The sequence below is a fragment of the Ornithodoros turicata genome, unplaced genomic scaffold (genome assembly GCF_037126465.1).
Source record: "Ornithodoros turicata isolate Travis unplaced genomic scaffold, ASM3712646v1 Chromosome14, whole genome shotgun sequence".
NCBI classification, from domain to species: domain Eukaryota; kingdom Metazoa; phylum Arthropoda; class Arachnida; order Ixodida; family Argasidae; genus Ornithodoros; species Ornithodoros turicata.
In genome coordinates, this window is record NW_026999314.1 from 1,808,301 (window position 1) to 1,827,164 (window position 18,864).

At 44.1% G+C, this 18,864-nt stretch overlaps 1 long non-coding RNA gene across 1 annotated transcript in view; it reads left to right on the forward strand.

The window, feature by feature from the left end:
* The window catches only part of LOC135372344 (uncharacterized), a 35,634-nt gene extending 19,684 nt beyond the window's left edge, over positions 1 to 15,950 (forward strand). Inside the window, exons 3-4 of the long non-coding RNA XR_010415958.1 lie at positions 15,178 to 15,253; positions 15,452 to 15,950. This is a non-coding gene — a long non-coding RNA (uncharacterized LOC135372344). The remainder of the gene's footprint in view (positions 1 to 15,177; positions 15,254 to 15,451) is intronic.
* Positions 15,951 to 18,864: the final 2,914 nt, after the last annotated feature.

Genomic DNA, 18,864 nt, shown 5'->3' on the forward strand with positions numbered 1-18,864 from the left:
CGTATCCAACTACACAAGCCTGTCCTGTCTGTCGTGACGTTGCAAAGTTAATTATCTTAATGATTTGACTGTTCTGCATGCAGTAGTTGTCAGGAGAACTTATTGTTAGGGTGAAGCACTTTGCAACAAAAATGGCGTACTGTGGTGGCCCGCATGCTGGATGTAGTGGGCCTCTGTTGTGGAGTTTCTTAAGTCATTCTACTCTGGGCTTCGAAGCAACCTTGGTGTGAGCTTGCTGTCTTTCACTGAACCTATTGAACAGTTGTGCTATTGTCGATGCTCGCTTTCTCAACAACCGTTTAAGGTATTGCATATTGCTCTCAAAAACGAAAGCGCTAAAAGAATCCAGCGGACCATGATTCCTTACATCCTGAGCAAGGTGCAGTAGACCATGAACATTGTACGAGATAAGGTGATGTCCATAGAGTTCAGCGAACTTTACTACAAAATGTGACAACAACTGCTTGGCAGAGTCGCTTTCAGTATGGCACAGGTCATGACGTGCAAGAATAGTACATGCACAGTGAAGGGTTAAGAAATGTATGAACAGTGAGTCAGGGAGAAAACCCTCAAGGATGACAGGCCCTGTGTAGAAGAGAAAGAGACGGAATTCTGTCGCCTTCCATCTTTCTATGTCGTCTGCACCTCTAGGTTTCCTCGCAAGCTCCCTTGGAATGTGCTTTTGCAGTGCGATACTTTTCATTGTGAAAGTGCTTCGTTCTGCTGGGCCAAGTCTCACGGCCAGGGGACCAGATATCCAAAGCAAAATTATTTTTTTGACCGCCCCGAGACATACAAGATGCATGTAGTCCAGGGGTGCTGTTTTCACAATATCTATTGTAAGTTCTGCCAATATGGACACACTCCAATGGTGGTCTGGGTCTTGCTGTTGTCGGAAACTTTCATCAGTCCTCAACGTTGACACGTCTGTGGCATAATGCAGTCTATTCACGTCGTAACTGCCTTCATCTGTGCATTTTGCACATCCCGAAGAGCCTGTGTGCCCCTTTGTGCAATATATATATGCTCGCGCAGGTGCATCACATATCATGCTATCAAATGTCACGACCCTTACCCTGCCCTGCAGATCGATTCCATCTGACAGTAGGACGAGTAGCTCGTCAACAAACTTTCTGAGGTAGTAATTCGAGGACGACGGCTTTGATGCCCCAGCGTAGGCACCAACTACGAATGGTGATATATCTGTACGTCCCTTTATTCTACACTGAATGGGCCAGAGCTTAATTTTTGAGCTTTTAGAAAGTGGTAGGCCGTCTATGTTAAATATCAGGACAATCTCATCGGGAACGTCAGGAACGCTTTCCAAGACATCCATAAGGCAATTCCTTAGACCAAAATGGCAGTATTTGCCTGGAGGTTGGATGCAATGTAGTTCTTCCTAACCTTTGGGGTTTGCAATAGTGTGCGGCTATCACTTGGAAGTTCTTGAAAGCAAGAGTGGTTGCGGAGAATTTTTAGAAGCTTCGACATCGCCTCTCGGGTTATATTTCCACGCGTCGCCCACATCCTTAACTGGTTTGATAAATCGCTAGTGCTCAGAACACGAATCTTCTGGTTCCGAAGATATCTGGTGAGCTACCGCTGCCCGATGAACTGTCAGTGCCAACACTGCCTCCTGTGCTCACGCCACTTTCGTTCACCTGCAGTCCGGGTATAGCTGAAACGTCCTCGAGCAAGTTTTCACTACTGTCAGCCCCATGCTGACACATCGCGTTCGACTGGTACTCCCGATATGTAGAGCTATGTGTACTAGAGTATGGCTGAGTCAAATCTCTCTCAAAGCATTCTGGTTCGTCGCGCCGAGCTTCAATTTCATTGCGAGCTTGTTGTGCTGCTTTGGAATACAAGTACTTTTGCTTGAGCTTCGGCATGGTGAGACGCGTTTGACAGACGCAACTCGTGTTCTCAAGCTTTACCAACTGCGAACGCTGAATGCACTGCATGTACAACTTAAACACGGACAGGAAGCTTAGTGTTTACGTTTCGATCCGCTTTCTTCATGCTGTCGCACAGTTGCAGCCGTGACCAAACTCCAAACCAAACCTCAGAGCTTCAGAACGCCACACTACAACAGCTGCCGCCAAAACGGTCACTTGCGCGGCTCTAGATTTGGATTTGGATCGCGTCCATGTAGCATCTGTGCGACACCTTGCGGATTGTTTGCCCCTTTACGCTTAATTTTAAAAATAAATCGTAACAAAACTGCTACAAAAACTTCATACACAAAATATCATGAAAAGTATAAAACCACTGTTTATGCGTGGTATAACCAGTACATGCTTTCCCGAACTAAAATATATTTATTTCTGCTGTGAGAAGTGTTATGTGCTTCTCTCATCGTATAAAGTGACTCCTTATGAAATCTAGTTGACAGTTGAAGTACTTTGGGCCAAAGCACAAAGGACATAAAGTCGGGGGCGTATGTAAACGGCATTCCAGTTTGTTGAGATGAGCAGAGCTTGATATCTAGCGGATGTCCCTGGGATGTATGAGTTGGGACAAACTGTAACGTCGTATTTCGAATGTCTGTGCGACATGTGTGACTTTTCTGTGACGTCTCAGGGATATATCGTGCCTACTGGGATAGCTCCGCGACTTCAAGTAAATCATCAGGTTTACACCAGTGAACAAATTATCGAAATAAAATCTCAGTGGCAGATCTTGTGTATCTTCAGGGAGCCTGTCAATCATCTGCACCATTGGAGAAGCAGCTTTACCAAACTGGTCCAGAAACTGCAGACATTTTTTTTAAATGTGTGGCAACACTGGATGAAGCCCCAGTGCAGGGGACACGAAAGGACGACACACACACGAAGCACTGACTGACAAACAAACCTTTAATGTAACCGACACATGCTTACGTACACTACTGCTCTCACTGACCCCTAGTGGAAGGCAAGGCCAACATCATCACAAACACTTATCACTGAACAAGAGCAACCAAGCAAACGTCCCCCGAGAACCCATCCTGCTGTTAGTTTTCAATGAATTGATGAATTTTATCAGTCAACAACATCGCTGTTTATTGCTCTTTCTCTTTACCTTCTAATAAGCCTGCCTACCACTAGAAAATTTAGCAGGTAGAGACATCACATTTCAGGAAGGTTGCTGGTGTTATTAGCAGTAAGGCGGGATGTTTTGTCAGGAATTACATCAGCAGCAGAAAGAAGCTTTGTCTGGAAGTCATGAGGCAAGGCTGTGTAAATATCAGTTCCCTTGTACCCATTATGGAAGTAGTTTTTCTCGTGGAAGCCACATACATGTTTGGGACCATTTAAAGGTATGTCTGAAGTTGTCTGATGAGCTGGTGTTGAAATGCTGCCCTCTCCTTGGATGTGCTCCTGAAAGCACTCATGCATAGTGAGAGATTGCTTTTCGGGCACTATTAAAAATTCGTTTCAGTCGTGGAATGGTGAGGAGCTTCAGGTGTTCTGAATCATCTCCCACGCAGTTTGTACAACCTACTTGTGTAGTTCTTCACAACATGATTTGCACACTGATCCTTCTGTACTAAGTACCAGACCTGTAAAAATTACTTTTTGAAAGTAATTGCATTACGATTACAATTACATGTTCACAAAAGTAATTAAATTAGTTACAATTACTCACTTTCTATTGTAATTCAATTACGATTACAATTACTGAGAAAAGTAATTGCATTACACTGAATTACATTCACAAAGTTGACTGCAACGGGCAAACGACGTGCAAACTGCAAGATTTGAGTGTACACATTTAGTGCACATGTTCTGAAAGATGGTGGTAGTTGTGCTTGTGGTAGAAAAACATGTTAGAGAAGTCTTACACAAGGACAAGTCTCTTACCATGTTAAAGAAACACGAACATCACAGCCAAAGGCTTTCTTTCTTCAGGTATGTGAAGAAAGTGCAGATCATGAGTACAGCTTGTAACGTCCATTGGCTTTCAAGAGTAAGGTATTCACAAAGTTCTTGTCTGTAAGGCTGCCACGTCTCCTTGTCATAACAAGACCACCAACCGAAAACAGACGCTGCACTGGTGCACTGCTGGGCAGTCCAACATTGTACTTCATGAACACCTCGAGCACACAAGGAATGTCTTTCAAGCACTCTAACGACTCTGAAATGCGGGTCGACACCCACAATTCGTACTCCTTCTCCCATGGCGCAAGAGTTTTTCTCCTTCCACATTCAAATGTAAAAATCAATACAAAAAAATGTACCGATCTGAATCGAGTCTTTGGGTAATCACTGTGAAAAAAAAACGAAAAAAAAAAAAACGGTGTGGAACTGACCCAAACTTTAAACATTGGGCCTTCCCAGATAGCGTTCAAAGTAGTTCCAAAGTAATTCAAAATGCGTTATGCAGTACTTGTAAAAGTAATTCAATTACAGTTACAATTACATAAAACCTAGTGTAATTCCAGAATTAATTAATTACTAAAAGTAATTAATTACAGTAATTCAATTACTTGTAATTAATTACTTTACAGGTCTGCTAAGTACCCATGTGGTACAGAGTAATTTTATGGTAAACAGGGGTATTGCTGTCTTGACAGCAGTCCAGTACCTGAAGGCCATGAAGATCTTAACTCGTCTGATATCGTTGAACGATGATGTTTGCCTACCTAGCAGTTGATGCTATTTCGCAGTTCTTGTAGAACCTGTGGGCGGGTGAGTCTATACCCTTTGACTTGTAAAACTCACAGCAGCTGCAGAACTTGCTGCGGACACCCAAGTGGAGAAGTTTGTTGGTTCTTGCTCCAATGATCACAGCAACACCTGAGGTGCAGAATATCTGGACCAGTGGCTCCTCTGCGACCAGCCCCCATCAACAATAACATTTATACGGGCTGTTGCGATCTTCATGAACATTTCCAGCTTCTTTTACAAGTGCTTTTTCCTCCCTTCCAGCAAGAGGGATGGGCTTTATGGAGACAGCTTCCCAGTGCTGTCATGCATGAAAAGGAAGAAAGAAGCAACTCAAGGGGATCATGCAAAAGCAGCAAATGACAACGAAGAAATATGGGCTTTTTGGTACATGATGCCACTGCAACGCGCCGAAAAACAAAGACACAGCTGAAGTTAGACAGAACACAAGGCGCACTTCCAACACGTCATTACTACACAAAAACACAAACAAGGATCAGAAGCTCTGCTCTTCGCAACGCCCACTATGAATAAGGCGAAACCACCCCCAAAAAGACAAATGCAAATGATGCAGCAAATGACACTGTGGAATTCTTGAAGGGATACTGCACTTGTAGGACAGTACATGAGAATTGCTTCTTAGATTTATACATGCATGACATAAGATGAAACCTCTGCCCCTTCACCATTTTCTGAACATAGGCAGGACACTCAAACCATTTTATCATCTGATCCCTTGTGTGTTGTACGGAAATTGAGACTGTAACCAAAGGACAGTGAAAAGAACAGAAAAAAATAGAAGTTTACGTGAGCAAATATTTCCCAATATTAAATTGTGGGACTTTTCAACATAGCCAACAGAGCCCTTTTTCACAAAATGGACTCAGCCATCCTGAGCCAGCTCACCTCAGCCACCTCATCCACAACTCAGCCACCCTGATACGACGCTGGCTTCCCTTCGAAATGGGGCTTCTAATTTATAACACGTCCTACGTGCACCCGTGCCCTTGCAATTTTAGATGTCCTAATGGAATCTCCAGCACATAGCAGGCTCTTCTGCCTCAAAAAAGGTGTCTCGATAATGCTAATACCTCGAGCACTGCAGATATTATCAATGCGGAACCCTGTGTCGACCGTGACATGGTCAACATGGGGCTCAAGAAGGTCCACGACATTTGAAAGCTCAACAATTGCTTTATCATAAGCCCGTCCACCGAAGCCACTGTTTACAAATGTAATGAGGCCTGCTGGAGAAACCCCAATAATGTTTTTGACAGTGTTTTTGCGTTGGCATGATGATTTCTCCACTATTTCTCCGTATTACATTGCTTAGTCTGCACACCATCGTTATGGACTGCTGTCACACATGCTGAGCAGTGTTATGTCGTGCTATCAAGGACAATTCGCACTCGTTGACAATCTTCAAAACATTTTGGCATATTTTTGACGATGTCATCCTTAGATGTGATGGCCATGTGATGGCAGATTTTAAAAAACTGCGGATAACACAGGTAGCGTTCAGGTAAAATACCTGTGCACAGAAGTCGGGCTCACTTCAAAGAGTTTCACTATGCAGCTGAAAGAAAGCCCAGTCCTTACTTTCACCAAAACTATGAACTTACAGACAGTTAAGTGTTATTTTGTCATGCTCCTCGACCACGGCCTCACCTAAATATTTCACCTAATTTTTTATCACATTAGGCGAAATGTCCTGTATACAGGGTGTTTCAGGAGGAAGTGTACCGCCTCTTATTTTACCCTCCTTGCCCCGGCTTTAACCTTTATGATGACCTTTTGGTGACTACCGTCTCATCACAAAGAGAGCAAAGCAAATGAAGGCTGGGATACTTCCTCATCTCGCTGCGCATTTCATGTGCGCTCTTTTGCGATAATATAGCAGGCTGTGTTAAAGCAGTCCTTTTACTATTTTTTTCTCAACTGTTTCTGTTGCTATACTGTGCATAGTTGTTGTTGGGTCAGCGGTTATTCATGGAGAACTTCATATGTCTCTCAAAAAAATAAGAGTGATTGAAAAAAATAAATTTCCCTGAATTAAAAATTGTCAAAGCCTTCCCAAATGGCTGGAAAAGATTCCAGAAGGTAATTGCTGAAAGTCCCACAATACTCCGGCGAGTATGTTTCCAGTTAGAATTTTTTATCACTTTAGGTGAAACATCCTGTATGCAGTATACGGGGTGGTCTACCAACCATGTTAAGCTTATAGCAGGTGTGTACAAATTTTGTAGGCAGTAATAAATGACGTAGGCAACCGAGCGAATGCGGTCAAGGGATTTTTTTTAATAGCAGCATTTATCACATACTGGTACCATTTTTATGAATTTCAGTTGATGGAAACTTAATTTCTTGAATTGAGCTACACAATTTCCCAAGTCAACCTAACGTTTTCTTTGCGGAAATGGGTTCCTCATGGCCATTTTACTCAGTATGGTACCTGTAATGCACTGAGAATTGCCGAAATAAATTGGCTGAAAATCTGCAAAAATTAGTCCTTGGCTCCACCTCATTTTTGTCGCATCTAGTTTTAGCGTCAAAGTGCATGTGCCGAAAATGTTTTCCCTTACCCGTCTGTCCAAACGCTGGGTGACTTCGTTTTTGATATACTGTGCCTCCTATATACAGACTGTGCCCGCCTTATCTCCAGGAGAACAATGAGGTGCCACCATCGGCAATGTTTCAGCTTTCCACCGCTGCTCTACCACGCGGCGCTGGACAGAGAGCCGGAGGATTGTAACTCAATACGGCCGATAATCCTTTAATCCCCAAGTGTCTCATTACGGCCAAAGTCTCAATACGGCCAAAGATGTCTCATAACGGCCAAATGTCAAAATGTGTATTGTAACCTGCATTGATATGCAATGTCGCAGCCAGGTATGGATATATATTCAGCAGGGTATAAGCCATGCACTGTGCCCTTAGGGCCCTTATCATATTTATATACACATAGTGCGAGACAAACGGTATGTTATCATACCACAGCACAATGCAACATATTGTGTAATGTGTACTCCCACAAGGTAGTGTTGATGTTGCTGTGAAGCAGGCTACTATGTGGAGTTAGCTACTTGTGGAGAGCTAGATGAATATTGGCTTTGTTGTGACGCTTTTGGAGTCATCCTACAGTCACTGTCCAAGAAAAAACACCTATCGCAGTCGATGTCAGTTTATTTCCATTCGCCATACAATGGTACAATTCGTGCTTCTGGAATGAGTAAACCTGCAAGAAGCGAAGAGCAACCATGAATAGGCTAGAATATTAAAAAAACAACGAGCATTTGTCTCTACATGGCTGGTTTTAATGTGCACAAGCTGCACACGTGTTGATATGTGTCTGTTATTTCATACAAGGTTAACATAAATCTTCATCTAGACAAAAGAATGACAAGCCTTAAAAATGTGACTTCCAGGTAAACACAGAGCATGACCATGAGATGAATTTAGGTTCATTAGTTCATTCCCTTAATGGAAACATGTGAATATCAAATAGTGATACATTACAATTCATGAAATGATGCATGCATAACTTTCCATTTCTGGTTTCTTTTTTATAAAAGTAGTGCACGAATTAACATTCGTGCACTACTACAAAATTTCTCACTTCACAACAGAACCTTATGATGATCTTAACAGCTCACCTCTTCGGCCAGGACTCCCTGGGCAGCAACATCCTATTAGCCATGTTGTTTTTCTTTTTTGGAATCCTCCGTGCAGCCACATACCATGCCTGGAGTGGAAAACCAGCTATAAATAACGCTGTATTTGAATGACTTCCTCTTGAAGTATTTATTCTAATCAGATATGCTTCTGTGCCTAGTATGGTGCTCGAAGGCACATAAGTACAACATTTGCAGACGTTCGACGTAAGCAGTTCAAGGAGATCAATTCAAATACGCCGACTTGCGCTTTTATTTTTGAACAAATACAACGACAAATTTTAACAAATTAAATATGTCTCACAATGATACGAGCAAATGCTGCTGTACGGTGATGCGTTATCGGTATCTTATCGTGTTCGAATAAATTTGTTGTTCCTAAACGTGCAACCAACTGGAAACGGCGCAAACCTACGAACAGATACCGAGTTACATCTATTACAGGCACTTCGGCTGTTTTGATTCATTTAAATTACTCGTATGAGAATGCAACCATGTGTGGACAGCACACTACTAAGCCAGACAGTCTACGAAAGCATAACTCACAAGAATTCCTGCTTGACTTGGTCAACATTGCATGATATACGTTGGGACTTTTTCTTTTTTTTTTGATTGGGTGTTAGCGCCGCGAAGCAACTGTGGCTATGAGCGACGTACAGATGTGGACAGGCGGAGAGAGGATAGCAGGAAGGAGTGGGGGACAGGGGGGTTAGTATGCGTCCTGGGCCGACTTCAGGGGGAACTGTGCCGACATTCGTCTGGAAAGTCTTCGGAAAACCCAGGGAAAACCTCAGACAGCACGGCCGGCGGTAGGATTCGAACCCACCACCTCCCAGTCTTCAGCACGACCTTGGTTACCACCAACGAGCAGACGCCTTAGCCCACTCGGCCATGCCGCTGGTATATACGTTGGGACTGTGGCGATTCATTCAACTCTGTTTTCACCGGAACAACAGGCGCTGCTCGAAAGACAGGGACGAAAAATAGAGAGCCGCTATAAAGTCCGCTAATTTGCACATTACAGCACTACAAATCGATATGTGAACACGTCGTAAACAGCAACCACTCGCTCACACATGGATGGATGGATGCAGTGCCGTGTATACCAAAGGGAGTCTGGCCATTAATGGGACCTGCCTATACCTGGAGCTCCACCCACTCTTTGAGCTCTCTGGCCAATCACGATCCAAAATGCAGTTTGCTAATAATCCCAAGCTATATATTACGTGTATTTACTGGGTGCCGACATTTTCGGTTAAACTGGATTGGATTAGATTGAATAGGATATTCCCTGACGATCTACCAACATAATGGATTTTGCGTCCACTTTTAAAGGCGCCATCTGGATGGAGAGGGGCATGTCGGGAAGACTCAGAATAGCAGAAATGCTTGCTTGCTAGCGGAACTGATTGGCCGGAAGAACCGCCTGTTGGAACAGACTGCCGATATTATACATATTTTAACAAAGATTGAATCAAGAACGATCAAAGGTGTGTATATGAATAAAAGTATGTCATAAAATGCAAAATTTTGGCCATCCGTAGCGTTTTTCTTGCTATGTGCCTGTGATCGCTGTCTTTACTAGGCCTAACAAGGACGACGAAACACATTATTTTCAGGTAAACATCAACGGTGGAGCGTAATTTAAAGGTGATTTGCGAGATAATTGCAACAGAATGTACACTTACGGAATAAAATTGAAGTAATTTGTGAAAAAAAAATTGTCATGAAATCCTCGCTTCGCCGTTCCAAGCTACGCCGCCATTTTCGGGAACATTTTGGTGTCATTTCGGCCCGCATAGGAAACAGCAGCCAATGAAAAACGCTCAATTTGATTGACAGGTCGAGCCTCTTCTTTAGGCTCCTCCTGATGGCCAGACTCCCTTTGGCATACACGGCACTGGATAGATGGAGTGTAGGGGCACCCGTGGTGGGCCTCTTTGGAACGAGGGTCCAGCTTTAAATGTGCGGACGTGCCGGATATTCTTTGCTTCGTTTCTCTTCTGTCATTAATTAGTTGCAGTGGTAGACGTGTCCTTTCTTTTGTTTAGCAGGCGTGCCCTTTCAACTCTATCCCCGCTGGTGGTGCTGATGTTGCGTCCGTCTTTTCCTCTGGTATGAGGGGTCCCGTTGTATCGTCTGCTTTTGCATCGTCTGTATTCCTCCGGTTCTGTCTGCTATGCTCCTGACGGTTTTCTACCGACCATTGTTTCAATCGGCGTTTGGTTGTTGCCACCTCTGTATTTTCTCAGTTGCCCGTCGTAAATCCGAGGGCGTCCTCTAGCGAGCATGTTCTTTTGCCACCAAGGACCTCGCACTCCAGTATCACATGTCGTGTGTTTTCTACTATTCCTTTCTTACACAGCTGGCAATGCTTATCTATGTCCTCGAACTTGCTCCGCCATTCTCTCGTTTGTAGAACCCCTCCTCTTGCTCGAACAGATGGCCACTTTCTTGGGAATAGACGAGTTCAGAAAATCCTAGTGCTCCTTGTGCAGGCATTGCATCCTGGGCACTTGCTGAGCGGAGGAACGAAGAATAATCCTTCACATTTCGCTTTCGATGACCTTGACACGTCGTGGACAATAGACCAGCAGGGGAGAACTCGGAACAGTTTGGAGGTCACCCGTTTCTTTCGTACTAGTAAACTCCCACAGTTCAAAGCGACGCTAAGCACTCTGGGATTTTCTGAACTCGTCCATTATTGTACAGCCCGATTGCATTTGCTATTGTAGTTTTCCCCCCTTTCTGTATGTCTCAAGTGCTGGTTTTTCTTCCATTCTCTTTCTCCAAGCCTCTGTCTCCACTGCCACAATTCGTTCCCGTATTTCTTTGTCTGATAATTTTGGTGATGAGCGTTCTATAAGCATGACTGGTATGTTGTATTTTTTCTTCCAATGTCCGAGTCTCAGATTCCACCTAGACGGCATTCCCATTGGCCATATCTGTGTTCTTCCATATCTATTAACCGGCTTTCATATGTTAGTTTGCTATATGCTTCTCTGGCTTCGAAAGTGGAGATTCCTACGTCACCCATTACTTTTTCGTTTGGTATGGATCTGTGGCCTCTTAGGGCCATTCTTCCTATCTCTCGTTGTTTGCGTTCTAGAAATTCTCTTGTGTTTGAGTATATGCTACAATTGGCATATGTAACTGTGGGGACTACCCACCGTTTTCCATAGTTCTCGTACCACCAATGGATACAGAAACGAGATACCAAACGTTGCTAGACACCATCCGAACTCCGAAGTGAGAGTAGCCAAACAACAAGTTATCAAACACCGAAAGGAATAGTTATTGTTCCCCCCCTCTCTTTTATAGCATGCAAAACGTGATTTGCGCTGCGATGAACATATAATGTTTATGAGCCGAGTAATTTTCACTTTTTACTGATCCAAAGGAGGTCACGTGGGATTACTCTGACGCTTGTGAATGTACAGCAATGAAAATGGCGAAAACGAAACTTGTGAATCGTGCATTTGCTCTGCATGGTAGCTGCCAGAAAATTGAATCAAACTTATGGGAACACTGGATTACAGGTGTGTTGGCATCTTTTTCATTCCTGCACCTGATTTACGTGGATACATGGGTACGACGTCTCGCGATGCTGGGGAAATATTTGCATGGGAAGTGTGCATGGTGTGCATGTTCTAGACTTTTTATTTTTGATCGCGTAATCGAAATATGGGCACCTCGCGTGTTGTAGCTTGCATGTGACCAACCAAGAGCTGTTCCCATACTAGCGCTTCCTACAAACGACAAAACCAAAACATGTGGGAAGGTATATTTTTTATTGCTCATATATAACGAGAAAATGTACCGTATTCAGGTTGCTACCACTGCTCCATGTGCCCGCAATTGTCCTGCGTGTATGTTTAAACTAACGACGTCGCCCACCCACGACGAAAGTGTTTTGCGCACAAGCGTTTCAGCGTGAAGCCTGCAGGTAACATTTGCCTGCTTACCCTTCTGATATATTGATTCTGAATTTACATATTCTAGCTTAGAGTAATTCCGAATGCCCAGGGTGACACACGCTTACAACATTGTGACATCAGTGCAGTGGCACATAAGCACTAATGTAGTGCCCCTCACAGATGAACGAGGGGGACTCTTCCACCCCATGTAAAGCCTCATAAAACACCTTCTGAAATATTTTTCTGACTATGCAACTGCATCATGATGACATAATTGTCATTGTTTACTGTAGTTTCTTGAATTTGTTTTGAATATATGAAAAAAAAAAGTCTGGTTGACAACATATGTCATCTTTTTTCTTTTTGGCCGTAATGAAACATCTTCGGACGAAATGAGGACTACCATCAGCCGTATTGAGACTTTGGCCATAATGAGACACTTGGGGATTAAAGGATTTTTGGTCATAATGAGACTTTCGGCCGTATTGAGACTTCAGCAGTAATGAGACTTCGGCTGGTAATGAGATGTTACCGAGCCGGAAAGCCACATAGGGTACCGTGTGCTAATGTGTGTGGCTCCGCTGGCTGTTTCGTACTTGATTTTCTCTTTTATATAAACACACCTTGTAATCTAGGCATCGAAATCATATAGCAATGGTCTGATAGAGCGTCTTCATGAAATTACTACTATTATCGACGACCTCTGTGTATCTCGGTGATGCTGCACAGAACCATGAAAGAACATATCACCGGCACTGTTCTATGGAGGCTGTGTGGACGCAAGGCTGTGGTAAAGCATTTACCCTGTGAAATACGTATCCTACCAGAATGTAATGTAGGCATTGATTGTCAGCATGGCTACCGGACATGGCTTTCGACAATGATTCTAGAGGATGATTATTCACGCGAGCTCTCACTTCACTTGCAAGGAGTTGTGTCCTTCCCTTCGAAAAAGGAGGGTGATAAGCTGCACACTGCGGAGCAAAAAACTCATCATGCAGCAAGAATCCCGATTGGCAATATCTGTCCCTGGCTCTAACTTTTCTAGAAAGCACTAGGTAAGAAAATTAATTTTAGTACTCCTTTTAGTGCCAGGTTGTGATTCTTACAATTGTGATCTCTTTGTGGGATATCCCTTCCGCCAAAGGCACTGGATATAAACGTTACAGTCCCATGTAGGTTTACGCATACCAAGAACTTCAGTGTGCAGTCCTGCTTATAGTTGCTCCAGACTTCTTGTTGTGTTGACAGGTTAAAAGGCCTGTGTCGCAATATGTATGTTGCGATTCACTACATCATAACTCATTCCTGCATGATATACTACAAAACACAGAATTCGAAAAGCTCCTACCTGGACACTGGTACTTCTCTACAGTCGATTATTCCCCTTCAGTTCGGAAAGTGTAAGCATTTTTCTTGTTAGCGAGCTTCTAGCAACGTCAGGACTGGGGAAGGCAGCGAGATGTTGACAAATGAAAGACACAGGTCCAAGCCAATGTTTAAAGATGCGACTTCCAGTGACAGTTGAGACATTAAACCGATAGCCGAGATCTGTCATTTGTAAGCCAAGACTTCTTCATCGCTTTGTTCTTCACCCATTCTGTTTCCGTTGTTCAGTTCCCATTACGGACCCTTTCTACATTCTTGCATATTTAGTGATTCATTGTAATGCAACAAGCATTAATGAGCTCATCGTGGGCATTCTCTGACGAATGGCACAGTAGAGACCTATGGAGACTGAAATAGCTGATGTCTTTGCAACCACCTGCTTGTTTATGCCCCTGACAAAAGGTGCAGTCTATAACACTTCTCGTACACGCTTCTGGAATTTATCGTGGGTTACTTGTTGGTCATTAACTTAGTCTTCTGTTCTCTGCGTTGACATTGCACTATGATACTAGTGCAGGTTTCTACCATATTGTCCTGTGTATAAGGTACTTACTTACTTATAAGATACTTGAAGCCATCGAAAGTTGATCCAACAGAGTCAATGTTGTACTGGACTACTGTCTTCTCGCTGCACTCTGTCTCACATTTCTTCTCGACAACGCTGGCCATATGCAATAAATTCAGGATAACTGACACCTTGAAGATGTCCTCTGCTTCTTGGACCCACCCTCAGCATGGTCGTCACCTGTGTCTACTCATGATGCAGTCTATCATTCATATTTACTCATCTTTCCTGAACATTACACTTAAATGAATGATTTACGTCTCAGCCAAGGCAGCTGGACAAGGGCCAGATGCTAGGGTTTGCAGGGCACCTACCTGGAAACAGCTCTCTCAGGAAAAACTGCTGTGGCATAACATGTGCTACCTCTGAGAGACACTTTTTACAATGTATAACATGTGTGTTATACGCAGGAAAATATGGGTAGTGCGTCTTCTACCTTCATCTTGTGATCATTGTCGTAGGTGATAAGAGAGCACTTTTGATCTTCCTTGAAGGGAATAATTTTTGGAGCAGCGATTATGCTCTATTCGGTTTGAAATGCACGCCCTTGAATATTGAAGATGTTATTCAATCCTCTCTTCTGGAGTATCCAGTATACATTCGTAACTGAATGATCTAACGACAGCACTAGTGTCATATCGCCAGTTGACATGTGTAGAAAATCCATGCGACATCCTGCCAAAGAAGCCACGTTCACGGGGAAGGCTGGGATTAGAGAGGGCAGACCACCATTATGTCCTCAAAGCTGAGGAGAGGCCCGCCCTTCTTTGATTTACCCACCCGGTCCCAGACAGCCTAACCCTTTGAGTGAGCCCGAGCTCTCAAAGGAGGGGCACACAAATGTAAATGTTAGAGCGTACATCTTTCCTCCAGGATGTTTGTTGTTCTCCAAGGGCAGTAGATAGCACTATTTTATGTAAGACAGTGCATGACCGCTCTGACATCAACATCAAATAGATATACATGCTTCATAATTTAAATCGTAGGACTACCCTCAACCAGTCCCCAGAACCACCTGGAGTGACTGTCCCAGATATGACTCAGGGGAAACCAGTAGTTCAGGTAAGGCTGAAAAACTAAAATGTGGATGCAATAGCTAGCCTAATGTGGGCGCATGCTTTCAAGTATAAAAAGTTTTTGAGTGAGAAAGTTCTTGAAAAAAGTTTGGAATATGCCAACAAAAAATTTCTCACGGTTGTGTAGATTACCTACAAGATGTAATAATGGCACTAAACTGTGTGCACTTCCTCCATGGTTAAGATGCAGGCTGATGCAAGCCACAAGGTGGTCCTTGACTATGATTACTTCGGTACTGGAGCCTCGAGGGAAGAGAGCAGCTGGACTGTCCTTGGATCCACCACCAGACGTGACCCCGGACCAGGAGGGAGAGGATGCTTCACTTCCGACAGCAAGTGCTGCGATGATGTCGCAAACGCGTCACGATGTCCTCCCGGGATGCTCTCCAGGCACTCATGATAGAGCTGCAGAACTCTGCACTGCACTGGAAGCTGCTGAGTTTGGGAATCTTGTCAATGCCCTACTAATGGAGGTGCCTCCAGGCCTACGGGACCAGTGTGAGCTGGCGATCTTGCAAGTCGTGCACCTCTTTAAGGAACGGAATAATGTGCACATTGTAACACAGGACGACCTTGAGTAATCATTTCTTGCTTTGTTACGTAAGAGGTGCTGCTCTTCTCTGTATCTGGCTCTCAAATTTTTCTTTTTAATTCTGACATGAATATAAGTTTTTCCAAACCTCTTTAGAGATTCCTTTATGGTTGCTCATTCACACCAGCCTTCTTCCATTGCCCAGTCATTTCATTGCACATGTCGAGCTCAAAAATATTCTTGTTTGCTGCCTCACGCAAGAAATTCCTTGCAAGTACAGGGGGCTAGGTCTTTCAGGCAGTGCCTCCATTGGCCTTCCTCTGCATCTTCAGCATGTGCATTACTGTCCTGCAAAGTCTTTGAGGACAGTATGTGAACTTGAGATCCACAGAGAATAGGGTCCGTGGTCTTGGGAGCAAACAGCACTTCTTGAACAAATCACTTCTTTATCATCATAATGTTCTCTTGTACCTGATCTGCACAGCATAATTGGTGTAAAACAGTGGAGCTATATTGACATATTTATGCGAATGTAGCAAAACAAACGAAATTATACAGAATACTACTTTGAATGATGAATAATAAAGGTCTGAAATGACAATTTTATTATGCTTGCTTTGGAATTGCAAATGTGTGGTGTAACGTTTTAGCAACACAAGACAGTTTTGTAACACAAGACAGTTTTGTAGTGACTGCGGTGAACCTCATTAATGTGACCACCACCGTTCTGCAGTTTTGGTCATAAAGCGAATGTTCATTACTAATGAGGAACCTGCCCGTCTGTCGACTGGATAGACTGTACGCAGAATGAAGCGTCCGTAATAATGATGATTTATTTTTTGGGAACGTCCGATACGAATGTTTGCTTGGGGCAGTTTTCAGCAGTAAAGTTCTCTAAGTGGACAGTATCACCACCTTTGGTGTGTGATACTGTCGTGCCCCATCTTCATTTCCGGTTGTCACTCAATCCTCTTCCACTTGGCTCTGGCTGTTCTTACTTGCACAACAGCAGCAGCAGCACGGTGTAACCTGGTCCTGTGGTCACTACCTTCTTAAGCACTTAGAGGGGCACTAAAGCTCGATGAACATTCTCCCATTATTATGCTCCATGTAAGAACGTGGCTCGCGATATCCAAGTATGAAATTCATTTACTTCAGGAGCATTTATTACCACGAAACAATGTCCTTCAAAGACCATAATCCGCACGAGTCTCTCCATCATCCTTGGAATGGGGTCACGTCACAACATTCCAGGTTCTGGAGTGGAGGGAGATTTTGCTCCTAGCCAATGACTGGCCTCACTGAGACAAGCAGCTTGCGAAGGAACTAGTTGCTGGAGCATTGCAGTGACCTCACGCAGCAATACAGTACTGAAAACATAGTGCACACATGAATAGATCTGTTTGAGCTCCCTACTTTGGTATTGACAGTGAAAAGAAGTTTAGAATTGACGTCACTTCCTGATATTACAGCAAAAACAATGTATAGGTGTCACACATTTCTAATGTTTGATGGTGCGCAACATCAAAATGATGTGGGCCATTGCTCCCCAGGACATCGCAGAGCGGAGCATTAGCGTAAGAGAGTCCAGTGAATATTTGGTTGATTTGTGCATCATTCACTTTTTTGCTACAACAATTTTCGGAAAATGTTCACTGTCTGCAACATATATCACTGTGCATTACTGCTTTGTATACCTGTTTATTGCCCCATTAAGCACTTTGGTGGTCTGAAAAGCGCTATAAGTAATCTGGAAGTCAACAACATCAGGAGCCGTCCCAAAGCTTGGTGCTCTACTTTAACATGTGTCGCACTCTTCCTAAGGTATGTGGTAGCCTCTCCCTGGGCTGTTCTGAGGCTCATGTGATGCGATCAGACGAGAAGTCAATACCTGTGGTTGACCCTACTTGTGACAAAAGTCTCGGTCAATGTCAGATAAGCGGTTGTCGTACTGACGAGGTGGATTTACATGGCGGTGAAAAGGTTCCTAAGAAAGAGCCCATAAAGCAAGTTTGTCAGACCCTTAATATTATTAATGACGATCATATGATGAAGGTTCAGTGTATTGCGTATTTATTTTTTGCATCACCCTGCAGAAAAGAAAGTTTCATGGTGTGTCCGTGTGAAAGTGCTAGAAGCAGTTCTCTGTCTTGTAAAGGCACAGGAGGCACAGCGTATCTGACAGTAACTTGCAGTAGATGGTTGGTATCATGGAATCTTACATCGGCCTATGTTCTCTTTGATAATCGGCAACTGCCCAACATCATCTCTTCTGGAAGTTCTTTTTGGAAAGGGGCTTTGAAGTGTGACCCTGCTACTTCTCGTACTCTACTTCAAGAGAGGGACGGATCTCTGGCAGCAGTTCTGGCCTGAAGTGCCTGAGTGTAGCCAGAGCGATGCTTACATCAGTGGCAGTGTGGGTGGCCTCGGTGTGGAACTGGTGAAAGTGGTCCTGGTGGTGTGTGGCCCTATGCAGCTCTGACACAAGGCAAGCGGGGCATAACATCCTTCTTTCTTTGGCGGTTAGTGGATGGAGAAGCTGAGCCAGGTGTCTTGAGACCAGCGTGAAGCCTCCGAATGGAGCAGGCATATGAGTCATCTCCCCGAAAGGGACGAGGCTGATCGTTCCAATTGGACCGTGAAGCCCATGTCATCGCGAGGCCATCTGCCCCTACAGCGCAGGTTGAATCAGAGTGTGAATGGCAGATGGGGTGGCTCTGGGTGACCCACCGCATGATTGAACAATCTACTCGACGTAGGGGCCGACCTTGTGATCCAGAGGGCTCAGGTGGCTGCTCCACACATGGTATATCTGAGAGAACAGCCCCACGACCTGAGTGCCTGAAAGGGCACTCCCCCTAAAAATAGCGGAAGGTTGTGGAACAGAAACTGCATTATGGCCGACTAAACTGTGAGCACTAGGTAGTAGTGGCCGTAATAGTCTCTGCTTTTTCTGCTGCCTGCAGGGTCGCAGACTGTAGCGACTGGAAGCAGGTCTGGAAGGTTCCTGGGGAGGAGAAGGCAGAGGACCATTGGTCTCCTCTCCATTAGTGTCCCAGAGGTGG